This window comes from Condylura cristata, unplaced genomic scaffold, assembly GCF_000260355.1.
Source record: "Condylura cristata isolate star-nosed mole 26May11 unplaced genomic scaffold, ConCri1.0 scaffold00004, whole genome shotgun sequence".
Classification (NCBI taxonomy): domain Eukaryota; kingdom Metazoa; phylum Chordata; class Mammalia; order Eulipotyphla; family Talpidae; genus Condylura; species Condylura cristata.
Window position 1 is genome coordinate 60994356 of NW_004567105.1, and position 7785 is coordinate 61002140.

At 47.3% G+C, this 7785-nt stretch overlaps 1 protein-coding gene across 1 annotated transcript in view; it reads left to right on the forward strand.

Annotated features, from left to right (window-relative positions):
* Window positions 1–7785, forward strand: part of MON1A (MON1 secretory trafficking family member A) — a 13581-nt gene continuing 5796 nt past the window's right edge. Inside the window, exon 1 of the mRNA XM_004676144.2 lies at window positions 1–259. The gene's annotated coding sequence lies outside the window, so the exon portion shown is untranslated. The remainder of the gene's footprint in view (window positions 260–7785) is intronic.

Genomic DNA, 7785 nt, shown 5'->3' on the forward strand with positions numbered 1-7785 from the left:
CGGGTCGAGCTGCTGGAGCCGGGCCTCCGCCGGGAGAGTCCGGCTAGAGCTGTCTTCTTCCTGCACCGGCAACCGGGCGAGGGGCGGTGGGAAGGGCAGGTGTCCCGCGCTGTGGCTATGTCTGCGTCCGCAGGGGGCCGTGGCCCCACCAACCTGCGCCCTCAGACCTGGCCTGGCCCGACACCCGTCCCCTCCTGGGGGTCCGACAGAGGGCAGTGACCGGCAATCTCTGTGCGTCCTGGGTCCCCCAAAGAAATAGGTGAGTCCGTCTGCTAACCCACGTGGCCTGGGGGCGCCGAGAGACTGGAGAGCTGTCATCCTTAGAGGGAGGGGCTTGAAGACTGGGGGCCACAGCCATCTGCGTTGCCATTTGCAGTAGAAGGACTACATCTTTTTGGGGTCCCTTAACTGTTTGGCCTTCAGCTGGGGACTACAAAAGGCGAGTCCTGGAACCCATCCTTTTACTGGGAGGACGAAGTCCAGTAGGGGGCAGTGGCCAGGTAAGGCCCGCCCTCAATACACGCCCAAATCGCAAGTCGACTCAAAGATGGCACAGTTGATTGTGGGGTGATCGGGGAGCTCCTGGAAGTGTGTTGGGGCTTAAGAGTTTGCACTCTACTGTGCCCTGATTCGAGTAACCGGGCTGCCCCCTGTACTGGGTGAGCCACCCTTTCTGGGATCGAGTTTCCTGGGGGAGGGTGAGCAGCCTTTGTCAGAAAGGGGAGTGGCACCAGCAGTGACAAGTACTTAGATATGCTCTTAGCATGGAGTAGGCTCTGGCTGAAACAGCTACAACACAGCCTCACCTGGGTCTGTCTGCTACACACGCATACTTCTTGGTCCCACACTCCCAGATACACCATTCACCAAGGGTCAGGGCAGAATGGAGAACTATTTAAGCAGGAAGAGGGAGAAGAGTACTAGTCGGCCAGTAGGGAAGGAATCCTGCAAGGCCCAACCCTCCCTGCACCCAGAGCTGATTCCTGAAGGAGAATTGCACACTCACTATAAGTGCTGATTGAGTCAACCTGTTTGATGTCAAGCCTTTTCTATGGAAAGTGGTAGGCTTTCTTTAGGGGCTTCTAGAGAGGCTGCCTGGAAAGCACAGGAACAACTGGACTGATTGTAAGAGACCTCCCTTGCTTAACTATGTTCAGCCTCTCAGGAGCTTCAGATACACATGTTAAGTTCCAGTGTGGATTGGGGTTGGCTTTGCTGTAAATCACTCACCCTCTCTACCTGTTTTTCTTTTCTTTTTTTTTTTTTAAGATTTATTTATTTATGCACACAGAACTGGGGTACAGGCCGGAGGTGCAGGGAGGGTGTGAGAGGATTCACCAGAGACAGAGTGGGGAGCAGAACAGGCAGATTGACGAAGTACACTGCTAAGGGGAGCAGCAGGCGGGTCAGGAGAGGTCTGCTGCCCCATGTGGATTACCTCCTGGGCTGGGGATCAAACTCATGCTGAAGTGGTTTTAGCTGCTTAGTGCTGTGCTTTAACCTGCTGTGCCACCAGGGAGGGCCCTTACTTATTTTTCAAAATAAATATCCAGAGAACTGTTTTCTTCATCAGGGCTTCTTGCTGGGTCCCCACATTGACCTTGGAGGTGATAATATGATGCATGATTTCAAGTGATGGGAGAAATGTGGTGAAGGTATTCCCTAGTTCCAGCCAACTGACCCACTCCATGTGGGTACCAAGCTAGGTGCCAGTCTGGGTTCAGTCAACTGAAGCTACAAGGGACCAGTGGGTAGTTGACCCACAGGACATTGGGTAAACTGCTGTAGACTTTGTCTGGGTCTTTGAGTCAGAGGAGACCATAGAGCAAGGACATGTGACAGACCAAGTAGTTCATCTTGGGAGAGACTCCAAGAATATCAGAGAACCATTAGTCTGTTCCTGCACTTCAGGGCCAGTGGATAGCCAGTTAACCTGGAGAAACTCCCAGTCTTAGACCTATGGACAGCTCTTGGGCCCATATCACAAGTGAACTACAATAGGCTAGAGCCCACCTGACTTCATGAGGTCTGAAGTACTTTTTCTGAGGCCAGTTCATGTAAGGCCTGGCTCATGGTGAGCAAACTATATGGCAGAGGTCACTGGCTCCATGCAACTATACATGGTTTGGATGCTAAGTAAGAATAACCCTGTACTGATGGCAACAGATGAGTATACAAGTACCTACTGTGCACCAGGATAACCAAATTACATGGATTCTCTTATTTCATGCTCATGTAGACCATTGAATTGTGTTATTATTACCCCCCTTTTATACATAAGAAAACTGAGACTTACAAAAAACATGCCAAATTAACCCAGGCCTCTCTGACTCCAGAGAGATTATTCCTCAACACTTGACTACCACCAAGGACAAACCCCCACCCCCACTCCCTACCCTCAGATAAGGGTCTCCAGAGACCACATGGCAGTAAGGATCTTTCATCTTCTCCCTTCCAAAACTTATTTTTATTTGGCAAACAGTGGTTAAACTTCTGTGTGGAGCTGGCATTCTGAAATTTGTCACAGGTCATAGTAACCTTCAATGTAGAAAAACAAAGCAGGGCAAGGGAGATAAGGATCAGGGATAGTGCAGGAAGACCTCTCTGATTAGGTAACACTTGAGCAGGGAACTAAGGGAACTGAGTAAGTCCTATATATACACAGCCCAGGCAGTGGGATAGGTGAGGGGAGAGACAGATGAAAAGCGGGGAGATGTGATCCAGGCAGAAAGTTCAGCAAGCAAAGCTCTGAAGTGAAGGAATACTAAGAATTTACATTTATACTTAAGGAAAGTCATAGGTTCAGAATGGTAGAGCTGAAGCAAAGTGGGACAAAGGGGAAAAGGGTAGAGAATGAGGTCAAAGAAATGGGGGTGGGTGGGTAAATAGAGTGAGGCCTATCACTGTGACTTCCTCACTGAGTGAGATGGACTAATACAGAGTTATTAATGGAGGTTCCAGGTGATGTGAGTAGTGTTTCAGTGCTGGGAGAGGTATAGATTGTGCAAAGACAAGGGCAGAAATGGGAGACTAGTTAGAATGTTACAGGGCAACCCCAATGTGAAATGGGCTACCTCATTGTGGGTCCTCACCTACACGCTAAAAGGGATTTATAATAACTGCAGGCACACATAAGGTTTTATTACCAAAAATAATACAAGGGGGTAGGGAAAGAATGAAGAAAGGAATAATTGAGCGAGAAAGAGAGATAAATTGAATGTGTCCTACCAATTCTGCTGAGCTGAGACCCAACAACATGCTGAAAGCTGGCAAAAATAAACCCAAGGACCACATGTCTGGTTACATACCAAGCCTGGCTGCTGAACTCCTCCTCAGTTCCCAGTGAGCCTTCCTTCAGTGGTGGTGACATTATGGGATTTGTAGTACTTGGTGTCTCGGATCTCTTTAGTCTGGGGTTGGGGTGAATTCCACAAAACCTGTGTTTGTGGAATTCATTCAGGTCATTCTTTCTCCCCAACAAGAAGACTGTTGCAATAATCTCCTAGAGCGATATAGTGGTGGTTTGGACCAAAGTGTAGTGGTAAAGGTGATGGGAAGTGGTCAGATTTTGGATATGACATTTCTCACTTAACATCAACAGTCTGTCCCAGGAAAGTTGGACTGAGCCTTAGACGTCAGAAGAGGGAATGAGACTGGAAATAAAAATTGGAATCATTAGGCCCTCCCTGGTGGCGCAGCCGGTTAAAGCACTGCACTAAGAAACTAAAGCCACTTCTGCATGAGTTTGATCCCCGCCTGCCCCGGAGGTGGACCACATGGTGAGGCAGACCTCTCCTGACCCGCCCGCTGCTCCCCTCAGCAGTGTACTTCGTCGATCTGCCTGTTCTGCTCCCCGCTCTGTCTCTGGTGAAAATCCTCTCACCCTCCGCATCTCTGGCCTGTACCCCAGTTCTGTATGAACAAATAAATAAATCTTTAAAAAAAAAATTGGAATCATTAATGTATCAGTGGGAATTTAAAATATGAGACAATGAGATTGAGGCATTGAATGAAGACAGATAAAAGATCCAAGGACTGAAATCTGGGTGCCTCAGCTATAAGAGGACTTAGAAAAACTGGTCCATGAGGTGGGGGAAGGAATAGGAAAGAAGAGTGGTATACCAAAAGGAAAAAGTGCCTTGAGAGAGTAGGAAATAACCAAGTATATCCATCGCTTTGTTGAGTGAGTGAGATAGATGTTCCTGTAGTCAGGATCCTGAGTTGACTTAATGGGAGCAGTCTTGCTGGAATGATAGAGGTGGAAGTCTAATTCAGATGAGTTCAAGAGAGGAGCGGACAGACTGTGGCAAAGACACTTTATTATTTATTTACTTTTAAAGATTTGTTTATTTATGCATACAAGAACAGGGGTACAGACCAGAGGTGCAGGGGGTGAGAGGATTCACCAGGGACAGAGTGGGGAGCAGAACAGGAACATCTACTGAAATATACTGCTGTGGGGAGCAGCAGGCAGGTCAGGAGAGGTCTGTCGTGCCATGTGGGTCACCTCCCTGGCTGGATATCAAACTTGTGCTGCAGTGACTGCGATACTTCCGTAGTACTGTGCTTTAACCCGTTGTGCTAATAGCGAGGGCCCAACACTTTTTTAAAAAGACTTCCCTGATGGCACAACGGGTTAGGATGCAGCACTACAAGCCAGCCACAGAAACTTCTGTGCAAGTTCTATCCCTGGCCCTGGAGGTGATCCACATGGCACAGCAGAACCTCTCCTGTCTTGCCCACTACTCCCCTCAGCAGTGTACTTCGTCAGCCTGCCTGTTCTGTCCCTGGTGAATCCTCCCACTGCCTCAGCACCTCTACCCTGTACTTCAGTTCTGTATACATAAATAAATAATTCTTTCATTTATTTATTTATGCATACAAAACCTGGAGTATAGGCCAGAGGTGTGGAGGGTGAATGTATTCACAGTACAAGCAGATCTATCAAAATATGCTGCTGAGGGGAGCAGTGGGCAAGACAGAAGAGGTCTGCTGTGCGATGTGGGTAAGACAGAAGAGGTCTGCTGTGCGATGTGGGTCAGTTCCCAGGCCAGGATGGACTTGTGCTGCAGTGGCCAGTGATAACATGGTAGCGCTGAGACTTAACCATTTATGCCAGTAGGGGGCCCCAAAAGATACTTCTTGATATCCAGATGTCCATGAATTTTCCACTACTTCTTAGTATGCTACCTTGGCACCTCCATTTCTTGGTCCCTCTAGCCACATAACTACTTCAGGCTGGTCTGGGCTTTGAAATAGTTAAGAGCTGGTATGTGACCTTCCAATCTGCCACTGCCAGGTGATATGGAAGGCAAGTGTTCCAAAAGGCAGAGTTATAAGTTGTGAGGGTCCTGGATTCAGAAATCACTGCTTAAAAGGGAGATGCTACAAACTGTTACCAGACCCAATAGGTTTTGTGTGAGAAAAAAAAAAAGCCTTTATGTGTAAAACTTTGGCCTTCTTTTGTTACACAGTATAATCTACCTGACTAATTAAGCTCTCAAGTATTGTTTACAGTTTTGAGGGTTTTGTTTTGTTTTATAAAGGGTAAAAGAAAAAGGGATGATATCCAGAAGGGGGTAGAGTAAGGGACCTTTTTACTTTTTAATTGAAATAAAACAAAGTTCACAAATCCTAAGTGGAGCTCAACAACTTAGTGGAGTGAACACATTCAAAGAAGGTGTTTTGAAACCAAAAGGGAAACTGAGGTCCTGGGAGAAGAAGAAACAGCTGGTGAAGCCATATGCTTGAGTAGGTAAGAGGGGCCAGGTGGAGGAGCATGGACCCCTCATCTTTAGTAAGATGAAAGAAGCTAGTGTCTGGCAGGTAGGGCAAGGTTGTGGTGGGAACCTCATAGTTCTCCTCTGACCTCTCTGTGCACAGTGAAATGGGAGGCAGTGTTATCGACGATAGCGCAGAGTGAGAATAGTGTAGAGTGGTGAGAAAAGGTGTGAGGCAGAATTAAGGACATGGAAAGTAAGCAGACAGAGATATATAGGGCATCCCACTATATTTAAAGCAATGACTCTGAACCTGCTCCCCAGTAAAAGACACATGCCAATCCAGGCCTCCACCCGGGTTCAGAAGCCTGGGAATCTCAGTAGCAGTTTGCCTGTTTTTGGACATGAACAGATTAAGGTCTCTTCTCAGTCTCTTGGTACAGCAATGCAGACCCACGTTGGCTTTGAAGTTAGCTTGTACATTAGTGGTCCATAAAGTTCTCATGTCGTCTACGTCTTCTTGCTCAAGTACCAGGCGTGCCCTACTTTCTTCAGCATCCAATGCCCTGTGTTCTATGGCTGTTTTGCCCATTTTGGATTTCCAAACTGGTTCAATCTCAGGCTCAAGAGAACTTTCTGGATGCCCCCTCAGGTTACTGTTTGAAAGGCATGATGTCTCTCAGGTTGTCCACTATTTTGTTTTCTGGGCTCTGACCCTGACTGAATGGATGGATGGACAGATGGATGGATGGATGGGTGGGATTGATGGCCTAGAAAACCCCAAAAGGTAGATGTTCTCCCAGTAATCTTCCTTTGGTCCTACTCTGTGAGGTGGTGCTGTGGGCCATTAGTGCTTAAGCCCTGCCTGCTCTGTGGCACTCGAGGTCAGTGCAGGAGAGGCCACCAACCCTGGCCTGCCTCCTTGTCTGTTTTACACATTGTTCTACTGCAAAAGATTAATTTGAAGAAAGGATTCCATGACTTAAGACAAAGCTGACAAAAAGAAGATCTTAAAAATCTGTTTAGAAGCTGCTTGATAGGACCTGGAGAGTGGGGTGAAGCAGGTGTAAGACACTACAGATGCTAGAGATGTAATGCATTCTTTTTCTGGTCTTTTGGAAGCATCTACTTCATGCCAGACTCAGGGTAAAGTCATTATTTGCTCAAGGTTACAGAGCAAGGCCTTGGTTATTCCCCATGGAGCCTGGTCTGCCAGGAGTGCAGAAGCAGGATCTGCTTTGCTCACATTGACACCAATCCCTTCCTGCCCCCTGGCTGGCGTCAGTGCCCTTCTCATGAGTCTCTGACTAGTCTTTGCTGCTCTTCTAACCCTTCCAAGCCAGATCTCACTTTTCCTAAAGGGTCCATACTTCAAATGAAAACTTCTCCTGTGGAATATTTGTTGCCTGCCAAATGAAGGCCCTTTAGCTTGCCTTTGGGGGCCCTAGAGATTGACCTCAAGTAAATCATCCAATTTTGTTACCCCTGCCATCCACTGTGGCCACCTCTACCTGGCCCTGACTCTGAAGGACTAAAAGACCAGGCTAAGTCTATCCTGATCAGCAACGAGGCACTGAAACCTGTTTGTTATATATATCTATAGTTGTTTTTAATTGGCAAGGTAAACTATGGCTAACAAATGCAAAAGGTACAAAGTATACTCAGAGGAAAATAAGGCTCCAGGCTAAAGACAAGCCTATTTGATTCTGATTCGCTTCATCCTTTGCCGGGACCTAAATATCCAAAAGAACTATTGGTCAATCAGTTGGACAGATGTTGGGCAGTGAAAGGTAGCAGGGTTGTTTCAATTCCAAGCTCCTGTGCTTCCTTGCTGAAGTGACTTGAGCTTCATTTCCTTCCTCTGTAATAATAAACTGCAACTTAATCCACAGTGGCTAACACTTAATAAATGCTAGCTGCTATTATCAGTTCCTTAAAAATTACATTTTAGGCCCTCCCTGGTAATGCAGCAGGTTAAAGCACAGCACTGAGAATCTAAAGCCGCTTCCACATGAGTTCGATTCCCGCCTGCCCCGGAGGTGACCACATGGCGTGGCAGACCTCT